Below are 10,586 nucleotides of genomic sequence, written 5' to 3'. Positions count from 1 at the left end.
GGCAGAAGTAAAGAATTTTTGCCTGCCTCCCCTCATTCTCCCTGGCAAGTTTTTCTAACCTTTCACTTGGCTGATATTAAATCCAACTTCTTCTGGATTGCAACAGGCACTTAAACACCAGCATCTCTACAGGCATCCTTCAGGACTGTAGCACTGTGTGGGACAGATGAAACTTACAGCCTCATGGATGGACAACTGCCTAATTCTCAGCATTTTTATTATGAACAGTCATTGTTGCACTAACCAGCCCTGGCCAGAATGCCACTTTAATAATAGATAGATGATAAATAGATATAGATAGGTAATTGACTTCACACACACACACACACACACACACACACACACACACACACACACACACACACACACACACACACAGATTGACTGATTGATGCTATCAATCCTGTTCCTTTAGAGAACCCTTATGAATGCAGGCATTGGTGTAGTTCTTGGGAGATTTAAAGAGAACATCCAGGAATCTGAAGTCAGTGNTCAGAAACATGCAGCTCAGGGANCATGGGCTGAGGAGGCCTCTGCCTAGACAGAAAATGCAGGAAGAGGATGCTAAGAAAGAGCATGAGAANGGCCCATGAAGGTGTGTGACTGTGGCCTAGAGGATACAGAAAACTAAGTTAAATTATGTGAAATAAAGGCATGAGACACCAAAGACCACACACTATCTTGATTCCATTTACCTGAAGCATACATATTAGGCACATCTATAGACATAGAATTCAGACTTTATAAGNAGTCCATTAGCACAGATCACAGGGCATGGAGNGATGATAAGTGGGGACTGGGGCTTTTGGGAGGAAGAGGAAAGAGACTCAGCATAAGATTTGAACTCCAGAAGTCTCTATTCAAACAAACAGAAAGACAGTTGAATATGCTTTGGAGAGTTGGAGAAGGTGCACTAGAAAAAAGAATGCGAGCAGCTACCTAGACTCTGGTTTCCAACAGGTATCCCAGAGGCAGAAACATGGGGGCATTTTCAGAAGGAGTGGGGATACCTGGCTGCCTCAGACCAATCAGTGGGCTAAGAAGCAGATTTGGTATACTGGGGTATTTTTCCAGTATCACTCTCCTTAGGAGTGATGCTTGGCATCACTAAAGACATTGTGTCTTTAGGAGAAAGAGGGATGGATGTTGGAAAGTTCTGGAGGATGGTAGGGAATAAAAGAAACAATTCATTGTGGGCAATGCCTTTGCCAAGACAAACATGCTTTCCTGTGGGCAGAGAAAGTAGGCCATGTGAGCTCCTGGCCAGTATACAGCTTTTGAACTTTCCCATTCCTAAATCCATTTAGACAACTCTTCCCAATGCAATGAGTAAGAATGAGCTTAACCTTCAACCTGCAATTCAAATAAGAATGTTAAGAGATTTCCAAACCTGAAAGAATTGGTGCAAGGGCCAGTGAGCTGCCTTAGCATGGGCAGGACTTTGCCACCAGTCCTGGGAACATGAGCTCAATCCCTGAGAATTGGACATACTTGGTGTAAGGAGAGACACCCCCCCACACGTACAAACACACACCATAGTGCATATGTATACAATAAGTAAATTATAAAATGAAGGACAAATTGTTGTTGGATGTCTCATGGTCACTTTTGACAGGCTTGCAGTTTTTGTTAGATTACCAGAGCTCTTCTTTTGGAATTGTAATAACCCACGGAGAACAGGTGTAAAGTGTGTCTGTGTCCACATTTATAATGCAAGATCTTTAGTGTCCCTCCTTTCTCATGTGAGGAGATTGATATATATCTCATAGGGCTGCCCTGAGGGGAAAGGTACTGTTTAGAAAGAATCTTATATGCATCAAACGTGGAGGCACAAACTTGTAATCCTAGCACTTAGGAGACTGATGTAGGAAGATGATAAATTCATCTGGACTACATAGTAAGCGCTCTCTGTCTCTCATCTTTCTCCGTCCTCTCTGTCTCTCAACACCCCCTCTTTCTCTTTCTCTGATATTGTTCTACACCTTTCGATTAATGAGCTTGAACAAGTAAGTTCAGAAACACAATTGACTTGGAGGGCACTCATGATAAGGGGTCTGTGGCACCCACTGGGTTCTCAGAGGAACGAGGAGCCCTTGCTGGTTTGTAACCTCAGGTATGGACACCACAGAGCAATGGGAGCCTAAAAGGGCCTGCACAGGCACCATAGCCTGCCCTGTTCATCAGATTCTCGATCTGCAACTGACTGTCCCGGGTCTCCAGGTTCAGCAGGGATTTTCCAGTAACCTCTGTGCATTCCAGGTTGTTAGAAAATTGTGCCTGTGCAGGTGGATTTAGAAAAGCACCCTATCTCTTTGGGCATCTCCTTTCCAGAATTTAGATGACATTAGCTTAGTAAGTTATGGAGTAGCTCTCTGAGATTATCTTAGAACTGGTTCTGTGACCTAGATTTTTTCAGAACAGCTTAATAACTTTTCTCAGTCTCTGTTTCTGTCTCTCTTCAACCCCTGCCCCCATCCATCATATTCTCCCTGAATTCGTGTCTGTACCTACCATCAGTACATGTCTTTTGTTCTGTTATCTTTGTGTCTTTCTCAATTCCCTAGATACCATCCTAACCACCCCCTTTCTTTGTCTAGGGACAGCTTGTCATGTGTTCCTGCTCTATTCTCTCTCATGTTCCTTTGTCTATTTCTAGTTGTGTTCTTCTCCAACTTCCTTTTCTGTCCTCCCTCTCTCTTCCTGTCTGGTTCATCACCTTTCTTCTGTCTTAAGTTCATTCCCTCATTCTCACAAAATGTCTCCTCTTGTTGGAGCTGCCCCTTTCTCTCCCCCACCTCTTTGCCTCTCTTTGTCAGCATCTGTTTCAATGTCTTTGCCTCTCTATTGTTAATTATCTTTGTCTTTTTTTCCATCATATGCCTGCCTTTCTAATTTTGGAACTGTCCTATGAACAATTAATTTTTTAATCTCACTGCCATATGTGTCTCCAACTCCAAAGATGAAAAATGAAAGACGCCATTATACCAGACAGATCCAGGAGCAGGGCTGAGTCCAGGGTCACTGAAGCCACTTATACTCAAGACTAGACAATTCTTAACTGAGACATAGCTCAGCAGGGGAGCACTTACTTAAAACCCCTAAATGAAGGATGAGGGCAAAGGGGGGATCTTCTAGATCCCTAGAGATTCACCAGAAAAGGATCTTCTAGAATGCACCAGGGAGGGACTGGAGGTGTGGACTGCTTGGAAAAACTTGCTTAAATCCACACAGCCCTGGGTTCCATCCCTAACATGAGGATTGTGGCAAGGGGAGGGGTTTGTGACTAAAGGCTATAGAACTATTTCTAGAACATCCCTTTCTCCAAAAGAAAAGAAACCTGAGCACAAAGTTTCCATGTTTCCATCCTATAGATTCCATTAAACTGACTGAATTTGGCTAAAGGGAGCTTCTGTATGCAACAAACTAACCAAACTCAATAGTCAGCTTAACGATATATACAGTAACTTGAGATTATATTTTTCCAATGAAGAACAAGTCTCAGCCTCTCAAAGCAGTTGACCAATTCCAGGATATCAACCACTCCTGTATGGCTAAGTAATGCAAAAGTGGAGCTGGCACTAATCGTGCTGTGTGTGCACGCCCAGCCCCTTTTTTATTTATAGACACTGCCTGCTGACACTGATGGGTACTGTGCTCTGAATTTTCTCTGGTTCGGGATATTATCCCGCATGAATGGTTTCTTTGCTCAAATATATGTTCATAATGTTGATTTCTCTTGTAATATAACAAGCCAAAGAGTACTTAATGCAAATAAAGATGCTCCATCACCCCACTGTTCAGAGACATAGTCAATGCCTCCCCAGTGGTCAAGACCCTATTCAGCTCATGGCAGTGTTTATAGATGATGTCAGTTGTTCTTGCTGTTGTTTCTTATGAAACTGAATCTTCACTCTTTGCTAACTCAAAGGTCACTCCTGCCTGGGAGCCAGGTAGTCTGCCTGTAGATCTTCACCTCTCCCTCTGTCCCACCAGTCCTGGCTGAGAAATGCTTTAATTCTCAACATCCTCAGGTATCAGGGAAATGCAAATCATTACTACTTTGACTTGATTTTCCCCTAATTCCATTCACTTGATCGCAAATTTAATATAATTTCAACACCCTAGTAATACTTCTTTGTATAAATGTAACACATTTTTTATCTATTCTACTGTTGAGAGACATGTATGTTGTTTCTAATTCTGATTATTATGAATAGAGAAGCAACGAACATGGTTGAGAAAGTGTTTTTGTGGTAGGATGAAGCATCCTTTGGGTATATGACCAAGAGTGATTGTACTGGCTAGTTTTGTGTCAGCTTGACAGAGCTGGGGTTATCACAGAGAAAGGAGCTTTAGTTGGGGAAATGCCTCCATGAGATCCAGCTGTGGGGCATTTTCTCAATTCATGATCAAGGGGGAGAGGCCCCTTGTGGGTAGGACCATCTCTGGGCTGATAGTCTTGGATTCTATAAGAGAGCAGGCTGAGCAAGCCAGGGGAAGCAAGCCAGTAAAGAATATCCCTCCATGGCCTCTGCATCAGCTCCTGCTTCCTGACCTGCTTGAGTTCCAGTCCTGACTTCCTTGGTGATGAACTGCAATGTGGAAGTGTAAACCTAATAAACCCTTTCCTCCTCAACTTGCTTCTTGGTCATGATGTTTGTGTAGGAATAGAATCCCTCACCAAGACAGTGGTATAGCTGTATCTTGAAGTTTATTACCTCCTCTTAGGAAATGCCAGACTAATTTCCATAGTGGCTGAACACGTTTGTACTTCTACCAGCAATGGATGAGTGAAGCTAGTTTTTGCTTTGTGGATTCTTCTTTCTGCCATCCTTCTCCACCTGGTTTCTACCCTTTCAACACCCTAGAACTAGATAGGAAAGAAAGAGATTTCTGAATAAATTCAGGGGTTTAAAGGGAATAGTATTATCCTTAGACTGCTTCTTGCTGGTTAGGGCATCAAGGTCCTTGGGGCAAGTTTGTTCTTTGTCATCAGGATATCTACGTTCCTCCTCCTCCTCCTCCTCCTCCTCCTCCTCCTCCTCCTCTTATTTCTACTCCATTTTAAAATACTNAACAATCNACGACNATCAACAGCCAACCACCCACCAACTACCCAGCCTCTCAGGGTCCTAGCATATATACATCCCCTGAAAAGTCCCCAGAATTCCAAATGTCACATAATCACAGGAACTATCTGCATCTGGCAAAATCATGCCAAACCACAGTTAGTTCCTGTGAAAAATCTGAAGCAGCCCCATATCCCACACCTGGGATTCAAACAAGAATATATTTCTGTGTTTTTCAAAGAATCCAAACCTCTAAAAGTGTCACTACAGAGGACTGTTCGCCTTGCTCCACATCCTTGCCAGCATGAGCTGTCACTTGTGTGACTGATCTTAGCCATTCTGACAAGTGTAAGATTGACCCAGAAAGGTTATGAATAGACAAAAGAGGTAGACAGGAATCTCCCTGGGAGGAGAAATTAGAATTGATTATATAGGCAGACTAGTGACAGCAGAGGAAACAGGAATGGAGGGATCAGATGGGGAGGGAAGATGGATTTGAGGGATACAATGTGGGGAGAGACAGGTAGAATTGAGGAGCATTTGAGGGGTTGTAGGGAAATCTAGTACAGTAGAAACTTCCTAAAATGTATGAAGGTTATTCTAATGATGTCTCCAAATAGTGAGAGAGATATAGTCCCAAATGGCCATCTCTTATCACCAAGTGAAGCTACTAGTACCTGGAGTTAGTTACATTGAGTTGTCTGACAAAGGTGTCTCATAGAACTCTCCAAACAACCCAGAATATTGCCAAGACAATAGGTTTCTCTCCAGAAGTGACAGCAAGAACCTGAACTAAAAAGAAGTGATGGGTTATTTTGGTTATTACAGTACTACTTTGTATGGGAACTACTGGTTGGATTTAAGGATGTCATGGGCTTTCTGACAACGGAATACTCTGTGGTCCCATCTCCTTTATTAATCTGTTATTTATTTCTGGAGCAGTGGTGGAAACCTGCCTTTGCACCAAGTTCATTTTGTTCTCTGTAAAGATTCTCTTTAATTGAACATTTAAACACAATTAAAGACAAATGTTTTCACTTATTTAAAGGATTTTTCTCCTAATTATAAATAAAAAAAGAAAATGAAGGCTCAAGAGATGGCTCAGTGGTTAAGAGCACTGGCGGCTCTTCTAGATGACCTGAGTTCAACTCCCAGCACCCACATGGTAGCCTACAACTATCTCTAGCTCCAATTTCGGGAACTTTAGACATATATATGCATGTAGAACAGTGTTCAATCAATCAATCAATCAATCAATCAATCAATCAATCAATCTTTGAAAAAGAAAGACAATGTATTTGCCCAGGTTAAGAGGCTTTTACATACTTCACCAAATTCCTCCTGACTAGGATACTTCTTTAATTCAAGAGTTCCCACATGGGGTTACACCCAGGGTGAATAGGATGGTTAGGCAAGGCAGCTGGGATAGACTCAGTAAACAGAGACTGTTTGTCTCCCAGAGGACAGGACTGCCCTCTGGTGTCTGGGAAAAGAATCACAGGTCTGTCTCACCTGTGGAGAAGGGAAGAAAAGATTCACTTTTCGTCAGTGCCCCATTGGCATCCAGGAAGTGCTCAGGATTGAAGGTGTCTGGTTGTTCAAAGTACCGTGGGTCATGGAGAGCTGAACTCANGATGGGGTACACCTCAGTGTTCTAGGAGATATTACAAGATATAAAGATATTAACATGCTCTGACTTCCATATGCAAATCCGTCAGTTCCTAAGAAACACGGGATCCTGGGAAACCACAAACAAGATGAGTTTGGTGATTAGCAGAGTGGAGTATGCTCATGGAGTATCGATGAGGAATCATAGCTGGTCTCATCTTGGGGAGCAGGTACTCTTGGAACAGTGTATCTATGGCGACTCTTTGTGGTAGACCAATGGGGCGAGATCTGAAAATCTCTTAATCCCATGGACTGTTTCAATGTATGGCATTTTGGTACGACCATCAAGGGTTGGTAGCTGGTGTGACCTGATCAACCTCCTTTGGACTTTCTCTGAACAGAAAAGGGAGACAATAGGCAGCGTCCCTTTCTCAGAGGTGATGCACAGTGACCCTGTTTTCTGGTATCCAGTAACCCAGGAACAGTTTAGAGCAAGGACACTCTACTGAGAAAAACACGGTGCCCCCTTGGGTGCACACACTCATGCTTCTCTCAAGGATCTGTCTCTCCAATCATGCTTAGAGCCTGTTACAGGCTCTTCTCAGCAAGCTCTAACCTTTCTTGTAAAAAAAAAAAGAGAAAAGGAAAACCCTCAATAAGGGCCACTTCACCTGTCAATCCAGAGTGAGGGCTGGAGGGGAAATGGCAAGAATGTAATGAATGTTATCAATTGCATGCCTGAATACACAGGTCTACACACACACACACACACACACACACACACACATTCTTGACTGTAGAGAGAATATTTCCTGTATTGTATGGATGCATCACCTGTCAATTAAAAAGCCTATGGCATAGGCAAGAATTAGAAGGTGGAACATGTGAGGAGAACAAATTCTGAGATAGAGGCAGGCATGAGAGAACTTGCCTGAGAAGATTCTAGGAGACAGAAGTGTGGTATTTGAGCTCAGAGATAATCAGCTATGTGACAGGATGTAGGTAAATAGTTGGGCTAAGTTTTGATCTCTCCAGGTAGAGCCTAGTTATATGGCTAAGGTACATGTAAATATATTTTGAGTCTGAGTCTTATTTCTGAGGTCATGGGGCTGGGAGGAAGAACCACACTTAACTTCTAAAATTATGACTAACATGGGGCAATCAGAACCCAAGCTTATAGCCTAAAAAGGCCTGGGTTAAAAGTAGAGAAAACTCAGGCTAGCTGGACAAGAGGTTCGGTCTCTTAAAAAAAAAAAATGAATGATGAAACTTCCTGGAACAGCACAAGATTAGTGGCTGGGAAGGAGCCTACAGAGAGGTAGCATAGAAAGTGACTTTTTAAAGAAAGCCCTACTAAATTCAAAAGCAGAACACAGAAATTGAGGGGCAGAGCATGTGAGGGGGAGGAACCTATGTGGAGACTACATCTATGTGGACACAGCAGGTTGGCCCAATCCTGTCCTATGAAAATTAATGCCCAGAGCTCATGGCATGTGAAAATGCAGCCTTAGGTTGACTATTATGGCCAAAGTCAAGTGGAAGACTTAAATGTCTCTCCCTATATACAAAGGGACAACACAGCCTCAGAGCTCAAACATAACAGACACATGAGACAGAGATGAGCAGATCTCTATGAATTCTAGACCAGCCTGGTCTACACAACAAAGGCAGGGTGAAACCCTCTGTTGATAGGTACAGCTACTTGCAAATGACAGTCTAAAATTCAAAATGATATTTTTTCTCTTAAACATACTAGTTAAGATTTTTTGCTTAATAATAAGTAGAAATATACTTAGCAATTAAAAAAATAAACATACATCAATCTTAAATTTATATAAATAGAAAGTGGAATGTAAGTATATTTATCCACATATTATATGTTTATAATTTCAAATAGAAATTTCTGATTCTGAAAAACATTTTTCCCCAGGAAAGATATATTCTGCTAGTCAATGTAAGGAATCCAGATGCCACTGAACAAAAGAATAAAGAATAATACTGTCAAGTATATTAGCTATATTACACATTATCAGCTTCTGGATACAGAATACAAATGCATTTTGTCAAAGGAGCTAAATCAATCAAATAAACACATATGTCAAGAGACAATATGATATTGCTTTAGATTTTAAAAGACAAGGGACTATTGCCAATTGAAGTCTAAATGTGATACACCATAGTAGTGTCCAACTGCACACACAGACAGACAGTGGTCCAATTAAAAATGACATAGACTGGGGACTCACTACCTCTAGTGAGGTATGGTGTTAATGCTTCTCTGAACAACTAGTCTTTTTAAATGTGGGCTCCCACGGGTGAACTGGTCATAGCTCACCCTAGTGCATGGCACATAAACCCAAGGCAAAACCTCTAAGCAAATGCAATGTTACTTGGGAATATGCTTATACACTAAATAGAAGGGAATTTGAATGAAGTTGATTACAGAAAAGGATATTATCTTAAGAGAGAAAAGGGTAAGACAAATACATCTACATAGATAATAATATCCAAAGAAGGGAGAAAGAAATAAAAATGAAATAGATATTTTCAAGGTTACATAGATACTAAATAATTAAATTCATGCCTTTGATCTCAATACTTGAGTGACAAAGACAGGGACAGAAAAGTCCCTTGTGAGTTCAAGGCCAGACTAATCTATAGAACAAATCCAGGTCAGTCCAGGCTACACAGAGAAATAATATCGTGATAAATAATAATAATTGTTTTAAAATTATCAAAATGAAGGTCATTATAAGCTCAATGGTTATGATGGTATGGTACTCCCTCTTTGAGAGAGGTCAGAACAGAGCAGACCTAAATAGAAAAGGAGCTGCTGTATTAAATCAGTCTATACTTACGATGACTTCCAACTGCTGGACAAAGGCACGCTGTGTTGGAAGAGAGGCTCTGGGTTTGTTCTAACAGGAGAGCAGACAAGGCTTTGGCTTCCTTCAAAAATTATAAAAATCAGATTTACTAGAGGGAGACCCCTGAAGATCTTGGCTGCAGAAACAAAGGAGAAAATCAGAAGGACTCAATGATCTGGTGAAGTATAATGCTAAACCCTCTACTGGAACAACTCTAAAACTGGCTGAGATTTTTAAGATGTCTCTAGTCAGAACTTCAGTTATACATAGCTGATAAACCTTGTTAGCTACAGAATTGTCATGACTTATTAATACATACCATCTTTTCATATGGCATGAATTTATATTGATGTTTGACTATATGTTCAAACTAACTTTTAAAGTCTTCCACCTGCCCTAACAAAGAACAGTAAGCCATCCATAATTTATTTGTGTACCCTGCACCTTACATACAAATGGCTTTATATAGCTATATATTGCTTGTAAGGTTTGTATGTTGCAGAATGGAAGGCCAAGGAAGCAGCCTTGGCAAGATCCACCCTGGAAGATTCTGAGATGCTTGATCCAGCCTCAGACTGCTGGTTCCTTGGGAGAATTGCTTTCAGAACAGCTTAGGAAGGGTTGTTGATTCCAGGTGACCTCAGTTCACCTGGCCTTTCAGAGTATTCCAGTCAGGGCTTCAATTAAGCCTTGAACTTTCTCAGCACATAGAGACTGAACAATAAATGATTACTGCTAGCTTTCTTAAGACTAACCATTTTCCTAAATTTTTTGGACCACCAAAGATGAATTCTATGTCCAAAATCAGAAGAAAGCAATTATAAGAGAACTCTACCACATTCCCAAGAGGTGGGGAAAGGAATTTTGGTTATTCAATAAATGTTAGATGTTTGCTGTCTTTTAAAAGGGGATAGTTATGGTCTTGGAAAGGAAGGAGATGAAATAGGGAGGTTAGATTTGGGGATTTGTTTTTCCTTTTCCTTTCCTTTCCTCTCCTCTCCTCTCCTCTCTTCTCCTCTCCTCTCCTCTCCTCTCCTCTCCT

The 10,586-nt window shown here is 41.3% G+C and overlaps 1 pseudogene; it reads right to left on the bottom strand.

Moving 5' to 3' along the window:
• Positions 1–1,028: 1,028 nt before the first annotated feature.
• Positions 1,029–7,070, bottom strand: LOC110314727 (annotated as a pseudogene).
• Positions 7,071–10,586: the final 3,516 nt, after the last annotated feature.

Source organism: Mus pahari, unplaced genomic scaffold (assembly GCF_900095145.1).
Source record: "Mus pahari unplaced genomic scaffold, PAHARI_EIJ_v1.1 scaffold_12413_1, whole genome shotgun sequence".
NCBI classification, from domain to species: Eukaryota; Metazoa; Chordata; class Mammalia; order Rodentia; family Muridae; genus Mus; species Mus pahari.
Note: the sequence above shows the minus strand (reverse complement) of the source record. Positions and strands in the feature narration are given on the sequence as shown.